Below are 16849 nucleotides of genomic sequence, written 5' to 3' on the forward strand. Positions count from 1 at the left end.
ATGGTCCAGAGCAAGGCCACCAAAGCTCAACTGATACGTCCACCCCACCACAAGCTCTTCAGCAAAAAGCCAAAAAAAAAAAAAAAAAAAAAAACAACTATGCAAGAACTATGCTATTCCTGATGCCTAATTCATATGGAAATTCTTGGCTTCAAATTGCTGGTCTGTGTTGGTATGCAATCTCCTTTTAATCAAGTGACCAAGGCTGCTTTTTTTTTTTTTTTTTTTTTTAATTCAGGCCTGGCAGCAAACTATAATAATTCACTAAGAGCACTTTTCAGGTAAAGGTCTCAAATACCATGTTTAAAATTTCACAAAACTCTTGTGAGGTAAAAATTAATAACTGGCTTGCATTTTGCTCCAGGAAGTCAAGAGGCCATTCGCAAACATAGGCCTTGGTGTTTTGTCCAGTGTGAATACAAGATAGCTGGTGTTGAGTTGCACATGTATGTTTTGCCTGCTAGTCACAAGCTTTAGCCATTGGGCTCTCCTGTCTGGAGTGATTGAGTGCTGCAGTCAAGGTGTACTACAGACCGTAGCACAGGTCTTGCAGAAGAGGCAGGCTCTGGGCACCAGGCAGACTGGCTTTTGTTATCTTTCTTGAGAACTTTTTTTCCATAGTCCCTAGTTAACACTTGGAGGTTATAACAACCTAAGCAGTAAACAGAGTAAAATGCAGAACTCCTAATAATAGTCACACTGGACTGAAAAATACCAGCTTTAATCCTTTCTGTGGCCAGTTTCTATATCCAGCATCTATAAAACCTTATTACTGAAGTATTAAAATATAGCAGATGTTGGTCAAGCATTTCTACAGACTTGAAGCCATGCTTCCGTAACCCCCTATTCCTCGTGGAGTAAGCAACTGGGGAATGGCAAAACTTTCTTGTGTGTTTTATGAAGGTAGTAACCCTTGAGTGAGCTGTTTTAAGAGCAAGACAAATCATTTCTCTTCTGAAATTATTAGCAGAGGAAGCCTCTGTAGGAAGTTGCTGACCTGCTGCAGATGCTTGTGCTCTTCTACAATTATCCCATCTCTTGTAGCTTGTTGGCTTAGTAGTGGATCTGATGTCATTTGCGAATGCTTGCTTTGTTTTTGGCAAGTTCAACTCACTTGGCTTCTTGTGAGTTAGTGTGTATGGATCATCTATTTGTGCTGTTTGTACCGTGTTTTATCATGTGATTTCTCCTCATACTGCGTTAAGCAACTCAACTAGTTATCTGTCACATTTGTGCACAGGAACGTTGAGGCAAGCTTTATTTTTTCAAATACAAATACTAATCCATTAATTAAATGTTTATATACGATAAAAAAACAGGAAATTATTTTCTGCCAAGAAGTATATAGTATAAGAGTATAAAAGAGAGTATAAAAAAAAAATAAAACTGTTGTTAAATTTAAACACTACTTTTCTTAAAATCATGGACTATTTATATTCCTATATACAAAAAGTCAGTCATATTCCTAGAAAGTGTTAAATATTTCTGAAGCAGTTTTAACTCTTACAGGATTCTCCTTTCCTTATCTTTTTCTACATGCAGAGTGATGTGCTCTCTTCAGGCACTGTTCTTGTATGTACAGACTGAGTCATCCATTCAGGGAATAGGAAACATGCTCGCACTCTGAGTCATTGGACAAATACAGAATGCCAAGCATCAAAAATGTAGAAGAGTCTTTGCTTCAAAGAACTTTTGGAAATTGAATGTTTCTTAACTATTACAAGCAGTTGTTGAGCAATTCTGACAAATCTGTAAAATTCATCACTGTCTTGAGGATAGGAAAAGGAGCAGTTCCAAGAACAGATGAACTAATGAAACCTAATTTCCTATAAATATCTATTTCATGATTATTGTCTTTGGTGTTTGAAGAGGATGAGAAGATTGGTGGAAACTTGCTGCATTGCAGAACACTTCTCTCTGAGGGGACTTTATGGAATCTAATGAGAATTATGCCAGTCTTTCTCACTATTGACACATTACTGGGGTGTCTGCTGAGGTAAAATTTGTCAGTACACTCAGAAATTAAGGTGGGTAGACAGATGGACACAGAGCGCTACAGTTAGGTTAATCTATATAGTCTCTGTTTCTTCTCAGAAAGCAGGTTAGAAGAACCTTATATATTTGGTAACTGGCAGTCACCAAACTAGAACTGGTGCCTGAAGCATTAGTAGTAGCAAGGAGGGAGGTGCTACTGGAAGAGAAATTCAGGGTGATCCTGTAATGCCTAACGTGCTGAAAGACAAAGCAATAAAGTCAGTCAGACAGTGATAAAGTTATTTGCCTGCATATGAATATACACTTAATCTGTAAGACTGCATTACCTAATAAAGTAACAGTTTCATTCAGAGTCAAATGCAGCCTGGTAGCTTGAGGAGTAGTTTCCTGTATAAATCCACAAAAAAAATGAGAAATTGAACTGACCTGGTTATGCCTGGTACTGTCTGGTTATGGAATGTCCCAAAGCATGCTGAGATGTTTGTGTTCAGTCACTGATCATTATTTGAGCACTTTTTTAATCTTTTTAATTAACTTTTATATTATTATTATTTTACATAATTGCTATGAATAGCTTCTGAATTCAAGAAGCCATATAAGGTGCAAAGTTACCTTATACTATTTCTGATGATGAACAGCACTGCTCATATGTGCCTGAACTCTTGTCTGCGTGACAGTATGGATCAGTTAGAGTAAGGAGCCTCTTCCTTTTGGGGTGGAATAACCCTCAGCTTCTTACTGTAGTCAGGACACTGCAGGTAGTGTAATTGTACCAGTTCTGTTTAGTGTGTGCTAATTGGCTTGGCACGGATGGCAAAGATTTAAAACAACCTGCATAAAATTTGACAGGAACGTGACATGAAATTTGGAGTAAAGGCCTAGAAACTGGCCAGGTTGTAGAGAGGTAGAGCATCACCAGAGCTATTTCTCTTAATGTGATGTTTAATTTCATGTGTTTGGACCCCTCTTTGTAGATTATCTAACAAGCAGACATAAAACAAGACTCGGTTGTGTACCACATGTGAGCTGCTGTATGGCTTGAAATGGTGAGGTGTACCTCAGACAGTAAAAAGATTATTGCTTGTATAAAGATCTCAGCAGAAAGCCAGCTGCAGTGCCATGTACTCATGATATGCTATGCCTGTGAGATTTGTCTCTGATGAAATAGTATTAATAACCTGATCTCCTGCAGGAGGACTCTGGGAGTGTGAAAATTACAAAGCATGGAACCATCTGGAATAAACTTTTCAGATTGCTTGTAAAATTGTACTTAAAGTTGGGGAAATTAATCTTCCCCACAACAGGTTTTCCTTTTGTTTCCTTTCTCCTCCCATGGCTTTTCATTTCAGCATTTCCAAAGATAGCAATTTAAAACTCTGTGGAAGAAGCCAGGCCACTCACTGCTGATGAAAGTGTTGAAGGAGACACGCTTCTGGAACCTGGCCACAAGCCACACTGCGTTTCGTCTAGCAAGGCTCAGAGTGTTTTCTCAATGCTGTTAATTACACAAGGCCTTGAAAGAAGAGAGCAACTATGTTAAATAAAAATCCAAATTCTCTAGAAACTGGGAACTATTTTCTCTCTCCCTCTACTGTGAATATTAAGTTTTCTGTCACTCTCTTACCCTAAAGAATTGCTAGCAGCGCCACAAGCTCTTGAACATCCTGGGGGCCTCCTGGCTCCACTGCCAGCCACCCCAAACATCTCAGCCCAGGAGCAGCCACACCAGCAAGCATGGAGCAAAATGGCCTGCTGGTTGCTTGTGCGCACCTGTGCAGACCTGCGCTGCTATTTGAATGTGCACTCTGCAAATACTGGCAGTACCACCCAGACTTCATTAGCCTAAGGTGATCAGTACATTTCTGTGCATGGGAGTGTCTGCATTTTATGTATTACTATGGCTTGCCTGGGTGTGTATATATTTGTTTGTGTGCTTGCCCTGTAATGATACAACCCATCTTGCATGTATATTTTAAAATAATTTATAAAGTGAATGTAGGTACCATTATCTGCACCACACGGCAGAGGAAACTGAAGTGGAGGGTCGGAGGTTATGCCCTTTGCTGGAGGATGCAGAACAAGTCATTGGCAGGCTGGGACACCAGATTTCTGGCATGAAGCCTGCAGTCTCCACTAAGCCACGTTACTTTCTGTGTTTATTCATTTTAGGAAGCATCATGAATTGTAGATTATCTAACATGCATTCATTCCGTTGTGTTCAGAAAGCCCCATGGCACTGGAGAGAGGAAATTTTATTCCTTTGCCTAATGACCTTTGCCACTGCTGCTGCTACTGACAGCAAGACTTGAGATCAGCAACAATTTGTGTTGACTAAAGTCTGACCTGCAAATAGCAGCTAACAAGAGCACTTATGCATCCTTTACCAAATGTTTGATGGAGTGACCTGCCAAGTCCAGCGACATTCACTTCCAGTGACCATAGCAGGTGGTCAGAGACCCAATTATGACCTGGAATGCTAAACTAGAGTCCTGCAGAGGACCTGATCCAGCAATTAGTCCAGACCTCTGCCTTGCTGCAGGTTTATTTACAGTGATCACTTGCATATATTCATTCTGGAAATTATTAGTTTTGTTTAGTACAGTAAAGCTTACTGGAAAGCAGTTTTTTGTTTGTTTGTTTGTTTGTTTTTTGCTGTTTGATGACTTTCAGGTTTTGAATATGAGTGCACTTTTTCATTCAGAATAAAAATTTTCACCAGATTTTTCAGTGAAAGTTTGAATGAATCTCTTCTGGGAGTGACAGATTTTGTCCATGACATCCTTTTAATCTTTAGGCACAATAGTAGAGGAAGTCTAGAAATAAAAATAATTCCCTACCAATAAATTGAATAATTTATTTTTCAAAATGTCTGAAACAGACCAGAAAGAGTATTTTGGATTTTTTCAAAATCTTTGGGAAAATTGAAACAGCACAATGCATTTTCAGTATGGCCTATTCCGTACTTCTCACAGAAAGCTAAAATTTGCATGACAAATGTGCCCACCTCCAAAGTAGACTATAAACTGAGAGAACCGACTAAATAAATCACTTTGCAAGAGACAAGTACTTTCCTTTGGTCTTTTTTTAGACTGCAAGCCCCTTAGGGCAGGGATAGTCTTCTTTTTATATCATCTATTAGGCCAACCCACTGCTGAAACTCCAGAAGTAATAGTTTCTACCAGACTTGATTCACATCATAAAATCAGCTTGTGCCCTCTCGTTGACACCTCTACGTAAATAGGAACTGCACAGATATTTAGACTGGATGTTGTTTCATTTCAAGTGGAGGTAGACAACACTGTGCAGACTGTGGCATTTGCTCATTTAAATAATGTTTTTTATTCCTTTCTCAGCTCTCTTAATCACATTTGAACATCTCACTGTAGGTTGTGAACTGCAAGCAATACATGAAATTAAAGTAGTCAAAGAACCTAAGTGTACTTTTGTGATATATTACGAGTTAATTTCAACACTAACCCATCTTTAAGCTGTGAAAAAAGTTCAGTCACACCAAAAATAAGTAAGAAAAATAAGAGATTTTTTTTATGTGAAGATAAGGTGGACAAGCTTGAAACAAACTCCATTTCTTCTCTTTCCCCCTCTGCCTTTCTGCCACCCCTTCAGTACTCCCCCCCTCCCCAGTATACACACACAAAAATCAATTACAAACATAATTCATGAGACTGTAATCTGATGGGTTTGATCTCTTCTTTTGTAGTGGTGCTAGCAGACAGGTTGGACCACTGGGCATAGAGAACAGAGCAGTTTCTGATTTACTATACACTCTGCTTTTCTACAGTAAAAAAAAAAAAAAAAAAAAAGTGCATGCAGAAGTCCTCAAAGATACAATGCTGTCTCTTTTCTTTCTCCACCATAGCAAACTGTTTTATGAAATCTGCATGAGATGAAGGAATGTCAGGCAACAAATGTTGCTGGTCCTAAGTATCCTTGTCTTTTGTGAAACTATTGGGATCTGTGGCAGTGTGCCTATGGAGGATAGTCTCCTAGTACTGCTTGACGCTGTAAAGCTTCTGCACGTGGATGTACGCATGGACAGGTTTGATAAGGAAAGAGAGGAGTGCATTCTTTAAGTAACCTGTCAGTATCTTGTTCCAGCCATTTGATGGAAAATAAGGTGAAGAGTTTGTCCTAGAGCCATGTAAATCAACAGGGTTGTGTTAACTTGGGCAAGCTTTAATACAGACTGAAGTACTCTGTACGGCTTTCCTTATTTTGCTCATTGTTATGCATTGTTTTCCTAATATCATGCATACATTGTGTTAAGCAGAGATTTACATATTCAATATTATTAAGATAGTGCTCCACATTAAAGGCTGGATTCCAAAGCCTTTACTCATGATCAGTAGGTCACTCCTCTGTGAGTAATATCTTGGAGAACAGGGAAGCTCCTAGTGAAATGAAGCACTATTTAACACGGGGTCAAGCTTTAGAGCCTATCCCTATAACATTAGGAACAAATGTTGTCTCTTTCCCTCCTGTACTTCTGTATTACAGATTCTGGCTGGGTCTGCATCACACAGGAGTGATTTACACAGCCAACTACAAGAAGCATGTGGGTGGCAGCCTGGTATCAGAGCTAAACTGGGGGAACACAACACAAATATCACCCACCTCTCATGGATATCTCAGAAATCTAGCAGCCCTTAGATGCCTGTCACTCCTCAATTATTTTCTGCAGATTGATGAGCGTGTGGCCCACTCCATGAGCTCAGTGAGAGAGCAGCACCTGAGGGGGCACCAGGAAATTCACTCCCTTCTATTCAAAACAAGCTCTGGTGGTGGTGGATGAAGGCCATTCCCTCAACAGAGGAAAGAGAAGAGCTGTACTGTATATGCAAACACCTGAGAAGGTGGGAAAGAGTGCCTAAGAACTTCCACTTTTGTTTTCTAGCTTCAGTTCAGTACAATGGTAAATCAGCTGTACCATGTCAAAAAAAAAAATGATGTTTCCGTGACAATTCTCCCATCACCCCCATCTCCCAAAAGCTGCTGCAGTGTTAGACCTTTTTGGAGAGACTGATTGAACTTGTGTCCTTGTATTTAACAGTCCTCAAAGAAATTGAAAGCTCTGATGAATTCATATTTTTTGCTCACGTCTGTCATGACATGCTGTGTTGATGAGTTCCAGAGCTAAGCTGGGCACTGAGTGCAAAATCACAGCTTTGATAAAATAATGTTGCTCCTGACTGTGGGCTACGGGGCCTGCAGGAGGTGACCCGTGACCTCTGCTCTTCTTGGGCAAGTGAGTTTCCCAACGTCCTGGCCCTGTTCCCAGCAAAACTTGTAGCAACCCTGTTGCTATTTGGGTGGGAGGTAGTTATTAGCATCAGACCCAGATTTATAAAGATACTGAAGTTTTTGGTTCCTACCAGAATCAGTGCTAGGATCCTCACTATCTTCTTAAAAAATAAAATTTAAAAAAAAAAGATCTGTGCTGTGTTGCATATGAAGTCTAATCTGCTGGCTTTGAGTTGAGGCATATTGGTGAAACATTGGAAGAGAGCTTGCAGGACTTGTTATACTTGTTCTGTGAATAAGACAAGGCTTTCTATTTCCCAGACCATCGTTCCGACAAATTTTACAGGCACTAAAATAAACAAATACCTTTCCTAGGAAATGCTGCTATTAAAAATGATCTGACTGGATTTTTTTTTAAAGAAGGGAAGAGGCTCAAACACATCATTCCACTCTGATTACCAGTGGAGGGGAAATATTTGTGTTTAGGAGTTGCCGGTAGGCTCATGTACAACCATTATGCAGTTAAACCCCTCTGAGCTCATTGCCCTCTTTCACACTGGGCTCTCTCTGAGTAGCCATAAACAGGCTCCACATCTGTACTGACTGCAGCTGGAGCTTACAACCTCTGTCCCTGCTCCCCCAAACATACAAACCACTGGCCTCCCCCAAGCTTTCACCCTGCTTCTAACCCCTCCTAGAAAATGAAGTGTCAGATGTTCGTATTAATGTAGTGGTTAACCAGCCTGTGGTAAGAACCCTTTACCCGACCAGCTTGATTTATACAGCACTCATCACCACACCAGTAATTAAGAGAGTACAGAACAGCAATACCAATGCCATATTGCATCGACTTCGCCATCTTTCGATTTCAGGGATAAAACGCCACTCAAGAAATGAGAGTGCAGCGGGTCTTTCAAACAGTAAACACCCTCTTGGGTATACCAAACCAAAATTATAGTGAAAGGTCACAATTTTAAGCATATTTAACATTCCTAAAGCTTGACCTGGCTGCAAAGCACCATGTAGACATTAAGTGTTTATTTCTAACAATGACACTATTTGTGCTACCTGTTATCCCTATTTTGCAGGGGGGAGGTTGGGCTGAGGCAGTCTTACAGCTTAAAAGGCCCTGGCTCCTAGTTCAGCCTCCAAGTTTTTGGTCTGCAGAGGAAGATTTTCCTTATTTGGGAAAACTTTTTTTTTTTCCCCCCACTTTTTGCACTGGTAAGGCACACGGGTCTCCCAGAACGGCAGTGACAAGCTCCCACTTGTGTTCCTGAGTGTTTCCATTGCAATTCTTATTTTCCTTTTGCTGCTTTCTCTCTGCTAAGTAAAGCTTGGCGTTCAAGTAAGGTCAATCTTCTGATTCTTGAGAAACTGGAAAATAAATGCGACCTCCTTGGTTTCTTTTCCCAAGGGGAGTCTGTGTGAGCTGGCTGACTCTGCAGGGAAGCCCTCTGACTTCTGTGTGGGCTTGCTCAAGTAGGTCTGGCTTCTGTTGTACTTTATGTTAGCTCAGGGGTGAGATGCAGAGATAAAAACAGAGGTCAGGAGCAGATCTGTGAATGACAAACATCAGGATCATGCAGCGCATATGCCTCTCCCATTAGCCATAACAACTTTCTTAACCTTGAACCACACTGATGTCCTGATACAGTCTCTTTGAGCTTTTTAAAAGAAAAAAAAAAAAAGAGATTTCAGAGATGTCAGACATACTACATACTCTAGAGTTTTCAGACATACTACAATGTACTCCAATTCAAATAAGGTCATGGAGTTGCACTCTCTAAACATGTCATTATTACTGAGGTGCTAGCAAGGACATCAAGGTCACATTTCAACTGTTTCAAGTCAGGCCATGGCAGCTTCTTGCCAGCTTCCTGTTTTTCAGCCTGGAAGGAAGATTCATGCAGCCACTCAGTCTGTTAGTCCCTATCCCTGTTAACTAATTCTAACCAAATTCCATGGAAGAGTAAGGACATTGCAAACCATGTGAAACTTGGCAGTAGGTAGAGACAAGAGGATGCAGCCCACAGCAGCTCTCTGCTCTGTTGCCATCAGCCCACATGGCCAATTAACTTGCATCTGTCTCTGCACAGGTTTGCTCCAATCCTGCTGGCATTGCAGGGTACAAGAGGGTATTGCAGATGACAAAGAGCAAAGCAAGAAAGCAGAGTCTTTTGTAAGACACCAGCCAGCTATAGTTCCATTGCTCAGAGGCCCAGGCACTTGCTTTCCTTCCGCTGTGGCCATATAGAAAACAGGCAAGATTTTAAACCACTCATCCATTTGCAGGCTTGTCTGCAATTCCTGCAAGATCCTCATCTCAAATTAATAAATTAGGCAATGTGAGTAATAAAGAGGCATTTGATCACCCAAATAAACCAGAAAAGCCAAAGTATCAGTTTGAACAAGCAAGCGCTCACTGGCTGAGTGAGGCCTAGGCAATGTAGCGTGAATGCATGAAGGAAGAATATTATTGAAGTTTAAATTGATAAAACCTTGAGAAAGCTTGAGTCATCAGTGATAAATTTCAGTGTCTTCAGAGGAAATTAGTTTTAAAGGAAAAGAAGCTGTTTTAGGATGTATTTAAAGTATCAAATTGCATGTATTTATGCCCAAGTCACTTTCCCACTCCCACAGACCGGGAATAGAAGTTGTGGTCCTCGTTTGCCTCTTTGAAAACTGCAGCATCAGTTCTTTTACAGTCAAATAAGCAGTGAGCTCAGGAAGGAAGTAGGTCTGGAGAAGTTAATGTTTTTGTGATGGGTCTGATTTTTTCAATTGAATTGGGTCCCCAGATCTGCAGAAGTGGCTGGGAAAGGAAGTAGTACATAAAATGAAATTATGAGGAGCTTGTAGTTATGGAGCTGCTTACAAAGACGTGGTGACAGTGAATCTGATGTAGCCTACCCAGTTTGACCCATCTCAGAACAAAAAAATGTCAGCAGACAGTTTGCTTTATTTTCCTATATCCCTGGGCTGCTTTCTGGTATGCTTTCCATTATATCAGGATATTGTGTTCGTACCAGTGGTGCAGGATATCGCACGTTGGTAGCTGGGGGGTCTGATGGAAGCTAGGAGTGTGCATATGGAATTGATTAGAGGTTAGCTTTCTCTCAGTGGCAAGTCACGTGGGTAACATCTGAACCTGGGTCTGGAGGAGAGGAAGCTTTGGAGACAGCTATATCTTAATTACCTCTGTAAGGTTTACTGAAATGCTCAGAGAATTGCTCATCTGTCTGAACAGAAAGGGAGTTACTACTGTCAAAGCTGCTTGGAGCTCAAGAAATAAATACCATGGAGCTGAGATCAAACAGATATCCTGAGGTGTGCTGGGGACCATGTTATAAATAGGGAGGAACAAAAAGCACGGAGCATTCAGGTGACCCCTTTCAACCTTTCTTTGTATCCATGTTTTGACAGCAGCTAAAAAGTGATGTCAGCCTTTGGTTATCTGATCTGAGGATTAAGTAACTTTCCCTCCATCCTGTAGTGCCACACAATTCCTGAGGATGCAGTGGCTAGCCCTGGATCCTGCCCTGCCCACTGCTGTATGCTGCCAGACCAGCTCTGCAGAGCTTTCATGCTGTTCTCAAAGGTGGATGCATCCAGTCCTTTGTTTTCATTACAGGTCTTTTGTATGTTTTGTATTACCTATGGTTACTTTGTCTAGCTTATCTCTCAAATTCTCTGGGTAAAGGGGAAGCTCTTAGCATTCTCATCCCACCACCATTTTCATACAGGTTTTCTAGGTAACCTGTGAAGGTCTGGGTTGGTTTATATTCTGGGTTTGCGGTCAGCCCAGGCTGGAAACCTCAGCGATTGGTGTTTGGATCCTGGTCCCATCTTGCCTTCTACAGATTAAAATTTATATAGGAAAACAAATTTAATTTATCTTAGTTTAGTTTATATATATATATATATATATATATCAAATTGTGGTCAACAGGGGCAATGGCAAAGATAAAACAAGAGGAAGCAAAAAAGGAAGAGTGCAAACAAAACCCATTTGTAGAAGCATTTTGGTGTCGATCAGACACGTGCTTTTGAATGTAATTTCCACTTACGCTTTGATTCCCTTCATGGTGCTGCCTTGGGGTGCACAAGCTGGGTTTCTTCCAGATCAAACTAAACAGAAAGGTGCACTTCAGGTGCAGACATAGCACACCCCAACCACTAATACACATTCACTCCATAGTATGACGCTGGAGGCAATCTGAGCTAAAATGTGCAGGAACAGGGACGATGTCAGAGCCTCTGTACCAGATATTTTACTTTACAGATCCAATCTTCCAAGGCCACATTACCTGCTCAAATCTTAGCTTTCAATATTGTGTGTTGCTACATTGACCGAGTTGCAGTAAGACATTCCTTAGGGGCATTTACATTGACTCCTCCTCATTAGAAAATAAAGATATCATTGCTGGGAAGCCAGGCTCTTTGCAGCCTCTCTGGTCTCCACAACCTGTTCTTCCACTCAGTTCTATTTGCTGAGTCTCTCCAACATGCTGCAGAAAGCAGCTACTTGAGAAAAACTTTGGAAGTTATAGCTATCATAAAGACAAAAGGAAACTGGTTGCCTGGCATGGTCTTAGGGGATTTGTTTCAGCACAGTTGCAATCTCTCTGTGATATAGTTTAGATTAATCATACTGAATTCTTCAGTGTTTGCTACATATGTCTTTATTATTTAGCTATACAGTTCTAAATAAAATGTGATGGATTTTTTTAAACATTATGACTTATTTTGCTTAAAATAGAAATCACCATCTACTTTATCATTAAAATGCTTTGGGGACACAACCTTAAAATACATGAGAGAAAAAATCCTTTTTCCATTCTCTTCAGTGACAGCTTTGCTATTGAACCAAGATTTCATGTGGAAAACACAAGGTAATGATTTAAATGGCATTTCTCTGGAGTCACAGCTAAACAACAAGCAATGAAGTGTCTATGATTGTTAGGGTGCTTATTATAGTAAAGAGCTGGGAGAATAGAACTGATGATCATCTTTGCTTTTTTTGGCTAGAAAGGAAAATTTGCCTACTGAGATACTCTGTATTGAATATGTGGATGCTGAGATGAATGAGAAACAGAGTTGCTGACTTTGAAAAATTGGGAAATAGGGATGGCTGTGTCATATTGGTAAATTATGCAGTGAGTGTTCCCTGGATGAGATCACCTGTGCTACTCGCTTATATTAACAGTCCAAAGGTAGGCTGGCTAGTGTTCTCCTAAACATGGTTTGAGAGTTAGCAGAGGCCAACGATTGCTCCTGATCGGTAGTTTGGGTGCCATCCCACTGGTCTGAAGGCTGAGAGAGGTTAGCATTACAGTGGACATAAGCTACTCTATGGTAATTCATTTACACATTGGAGATGATCCTGAAAATGCTGGATTTACTAGTATAGTCAGCTTCTGTGTGTCTTTGTTTTAATTTGAGCAACCTATAGAAAATAATGTAGAAAAGTGAGTTAAAGCAGAGATACCTCTACAATGCAAAATAATGAGTCACCGTGTGGGTAAATGGGAAGGCTGACTTCTTCTCTATTAGTTAACCCAAATAAGGACTGGTAGATGCAGTTGTTTAGGAGAATTGTGGTGTTGCAACCTCTTATCACTCCTATCTGTGTCCGCTTTGGATGCAGACAGCAGGAGATGGCTGAATCTGAAGAAACCCCCATTAGCCGCACCCTTGATGCAAGGCACATTCCTCGCACATTGACTCAGGGCTATCAGCTTTCCTCTCCTGTCTTTGCCATGTTTTTCCCAGCATTATAAACACCTGGGGAGACAGTGTTTTGAGCAGCCACTTGCTATATTTGCTCATGGTATTGAACTTTGGGTAGGAGCTGGGAAGGAACAGATCAAAGGACCTCACTGGGAAAGGAAGGGACAATGAAGGTTAAGGTTAAGCACATCCAGCCCCAACCAGACATCACACCTGAGCTCGGCTTTGCAGCACTTTTACTCTCCATGAGGCAAACTTCAGGGCATAAGCTTGTGTCATCGCCTTGTACTGTTGCCTCTCTTTTTCACTGTGGACATACCTGGGCTATGACAATCCATGCAACCAGTCAGGAATTAGGAGAGCAAAGCTGTAAAGTCCCTTCTTCACTTGTGCAGAATGGACAGCGAGAGCAATTCAATTAGAAACATTAATGTTAAGAGCCAGCCACCTACTATTACTAGTCACCCACCTTGAACATTTATGAACTGGTGACATTAGCATCACTTCTACTGACACTAGGTTGAACAACAGCATGTTCAAATTGTATTTTCTGCAGCCATACAGAGAGGTATGACTTCTGGCTGAGAAAGAGAGTGCATGTTTGCACAGTAATATCAGTGTTAAAATACAGAAATAACTCAGAAGCTTGTTTCTCTGCAGGAAGCTGCTGCAAAGTTTAGTAACAAAGGCGGTGGGTATAACATATCTCATCTGATCACAATATCATCCTTATGTCCTTACCTGTACAAACAGTAAAACCCAGTTGGTAACTTCAGCAAGATCAAAGAAATGTTGAGCATCAGGATTTGTCCCATCATTAAATTAGGTGAAAAAACACAACAGTGCAAATATGATGTTACAAATACCAAAGCAATGGATGCTTTCAAGCAGGAAATGTATCCTGCCCCTTGAAATTATCAAGTAGATGCCTATAGATATGCCATATACTCCAACAGTTCAGAAGAGAAACAGGGAGACAGAAGAAGTAATATCTTTACGGGTATTAAAACTATATTGATATATAGTATGTTTCATCAATATTGTATAATTAATATTTCATCATTATTGTATAATTATTCTCATGATACCCTGATAACATTGTTCAGTTAATATTAACAATTATAATGCTTAATTTAAATACTGAAAGAATTTGCTATATACTTTTTTATTTAGTGTAGTTATTTTAGATATTAAACAAAATGCACAAAGCACTTTTTTTTTTGTCTTTTCTGCTTTATAGAAAACAAAAATCAGGGGGCTTTTCAAAGAGAACCCAGAATTCAGAAAACAGACAGCCAGCAGTTTCTCTTCAGCAATGAGTGGCATGGCATATTTTGGTACTAAATCCCAGTGCTGCCACAAATGTATCAGTTTTTGTTTTTATATCAACTTTTTTGGGGGGGCCTATTTTTATTAGTGAATAAGCTGGTGCTGCAAACCTTATCCAAGTTTAAAACATTTAAAAGTCTTTTCCTGAGTTAGGAATAATTTCCCTAGAAAAGTCATCACTGAACTTGTGGACTGAGGTAAGAGATAAAACCTGGACATAAAGAAATTAAAATACTAAACTGTGGGGACTCACCTGAGATAACACCACACAGTCACGTGTCAAAATACTGACTATGCAATTTAGCATAATTAAGATTTAATTCCAGCACATGTGTGTGTTGGTCTTGTCCTTTCTGTGTGCTGCTGTACAAACAAGCAAACAGTGTTAAGAGAAGACAGAGAGACCTTGAGTGTGTAAAGACATATACATTTTAATCAGGGAAGCTCTCTAGAAGGAGCATAATCTGACAAGTTTTAAATACAATGTTTAGAATAAACAGCTCTTGAGTGATAACCCCAGTTCTGCCACTAACACTTTGCCCAAGGCAAATTACTTTGCATCCATAAAATGGAAATGATAGCTACTAACCTGCTTTACAGGAGATTTGCAAAGATAAATTAGTTAATGTTTGTGCAATGTTTTGAACATGTAAAGTGCCATTAAGCTCAAAGAATTATTACCTCAGTTCTTGCTTTAAAACCTCAGCAGGTAGTCATAGAATACAAACTATCATGCAAACTACAATGTCCACAATCTCAAACACCATGCACTGAGATCTAAGCAAGCCAGACTGTAAAACCCTGCTAATTCAGCTCTACTTCATTTCTTCTCTTCCATTAAAAAGCCTGGCCTTTAAAATCACTTCTGCAACATAGAAAATGGTTGGGATTGGAAGGGATCTTAAAGATTATCTATTTCCAACCACTCTGCTATGAACAGGGATGCCACTAACTAGGCCAGGTTGATCAAAGCCCCATCCAAACATTTTCAGGAACGGAGCATACATAACTTCTCTGGGCAACATGTTCCAGTGCCACACCACAGTCATAGGAAAGAACTTCTTCCTAACATCTAATATCAATCCCCTTCCCTTCCCTTCCCTTCCCTTCCCTTCCCTTCCCTTCCCTTCCCTTCCCTTCCCTTCCCTTCCCTTCCCTTCCCTTCCCTTCCCTTCCCTTCCCTTCCCTTCCCTTCCCTTCCCTTCCCTTCCCTTCCCTTCCCTTCCCTTCCCTTCCCTTCCCTTCCCTTCCCTTCCCTTCCCTTCCCTTCCCTTCCCTTCCCTTCCCTTCCCTTCCCTTCTTCTTATTTTCTCTTTTCTCTTTTAAAGCCATTAGCCTTGTCCTATCATTACACCCCCTGACAAAGAGCCCTTCTCCTTCTGTGTTGCCATTGAGGAACTCTTGCTAATGAATTTTTTGGAGAGAGACAAATGCTGACCTGGTTCTCATTGGATAATGGAAACCAGCTTACATGTGTTTATACTAAACATACAGAAGACACAGGATAAGTATGTACTATAAAATAAGTAAAACAAAAGATAGCTGAAGCAAGATGTTATATTTAGTATGATATTCTCACTATGAACTATTAATTTAAAAGCTAGTGGTCAAAATCCTGACCTGTGTCCTATGGCCTTTCATCTATGTACATAAGCAGTTGGTAACAAAAGTTTTGCAATGTGAAAGAATATTGTATGTCCATGATGAAATTCACTCAGTTACATTATCTTTAAAGGAGTTATACCAAATCCAGTTGCTGGGTATGTGACCATCTATTTAGGGAAAATGCCATATTTGAATTCAAACTTTCAGAAACTGTTCTGTTGTGTAAAAAAAAACCTGAAAGACCTGCTTGTGATCATAAATGTCTAAAGCCTCAGTCTTAGAGTCTCTAAGTATCTTGCGACCTTGGCAAGTAGAGTACAGATGTCATGAAAACAATGCATTTATGCTCAAAAAGGTGGGAAGACAGAATTCATGGTAATTTGCTTTAGCAGTGCTGCACTACCAGCATCAGGTGAGACTTTCCTGTAGTGAATATTTGCAGTGTGGGAAAGAAAATTTAAATGGGAATTTGCCTCGTCTTCCCTTGCTCACCTTGTCAGGAATGAAGGAAGAGGTAAGTTAGGATCAAATGCTTGGTTTTATGGGGATTCATTTAAGGACAGGACGTGATAGGTGGTGAATTAAGTATGAAATGTTCCTGCTCAGTACAGCACATAGAATAACAATTGCATGAAAAATTCTGTAATACAAGTATTTGTTTTGCAGCATGTTAGGACAGGACTTTGTCAAGCTTATTCTTTGAATTCACACGCAAAAGATGTTTCCTTTTTCCCATGTTTAGTTTGTTTTTCAACTGTCACACTGAATTAGATTTTAAAAGCTCCATTCTTTTCCATGTTGGTATCATGATGATCAACATGTGTATCTAGAGGCATAAGTTTTTGTTTGATATTTATCTATAAAATTGATTTGAGGTTCTTTTCTTCAATGTCTTAATTGCACTTCTTTTCATATAATGCAAGCTGAG

The 16849-nt window shown here is 40.1% G+C and overlaps 1 long non-coding RNA gene across 4 annotated transcripts in view; it reads left to right on the top strand.

Moving 5' to 3' along the window:
- The window catches only part of LOC137852768 (uncharacterized), a 28405-nt gene extending 14231 nt beyond the window's left edge, over positions 1–14174 (top strand). For 3 of the 4 annotated variants that reach the window (XR_011094029.1, XR_011094028.1, XR_011094030.1), the window contains one exon: positions 1543–14174. This is a non-coding gene — a long non-coding RNA (uncharacterized lncRNA). The remainder of the gene's footprint in view (positions 1–1542) is intronic. The other variant, XR_011094031.1, reaches the window with a different exon arrangement.
- The last annotated feature ends 2675 nt before the right edge of the window (positions 14175–16849 follow it).

The sequence above is a fragment of the Anas acuta genome, chromosome 2 (assembly GCF_963932015.1).
Source record: "Anas acuta chromosome 2, bAnaAcu1.1, whole genome shotgun sequence".
Taxonomy (NCBI): Eukaryota; Metazoa; Chordata; class Aves; order Anseriformes; family Anatidae; genus Anas; species Anas acuta.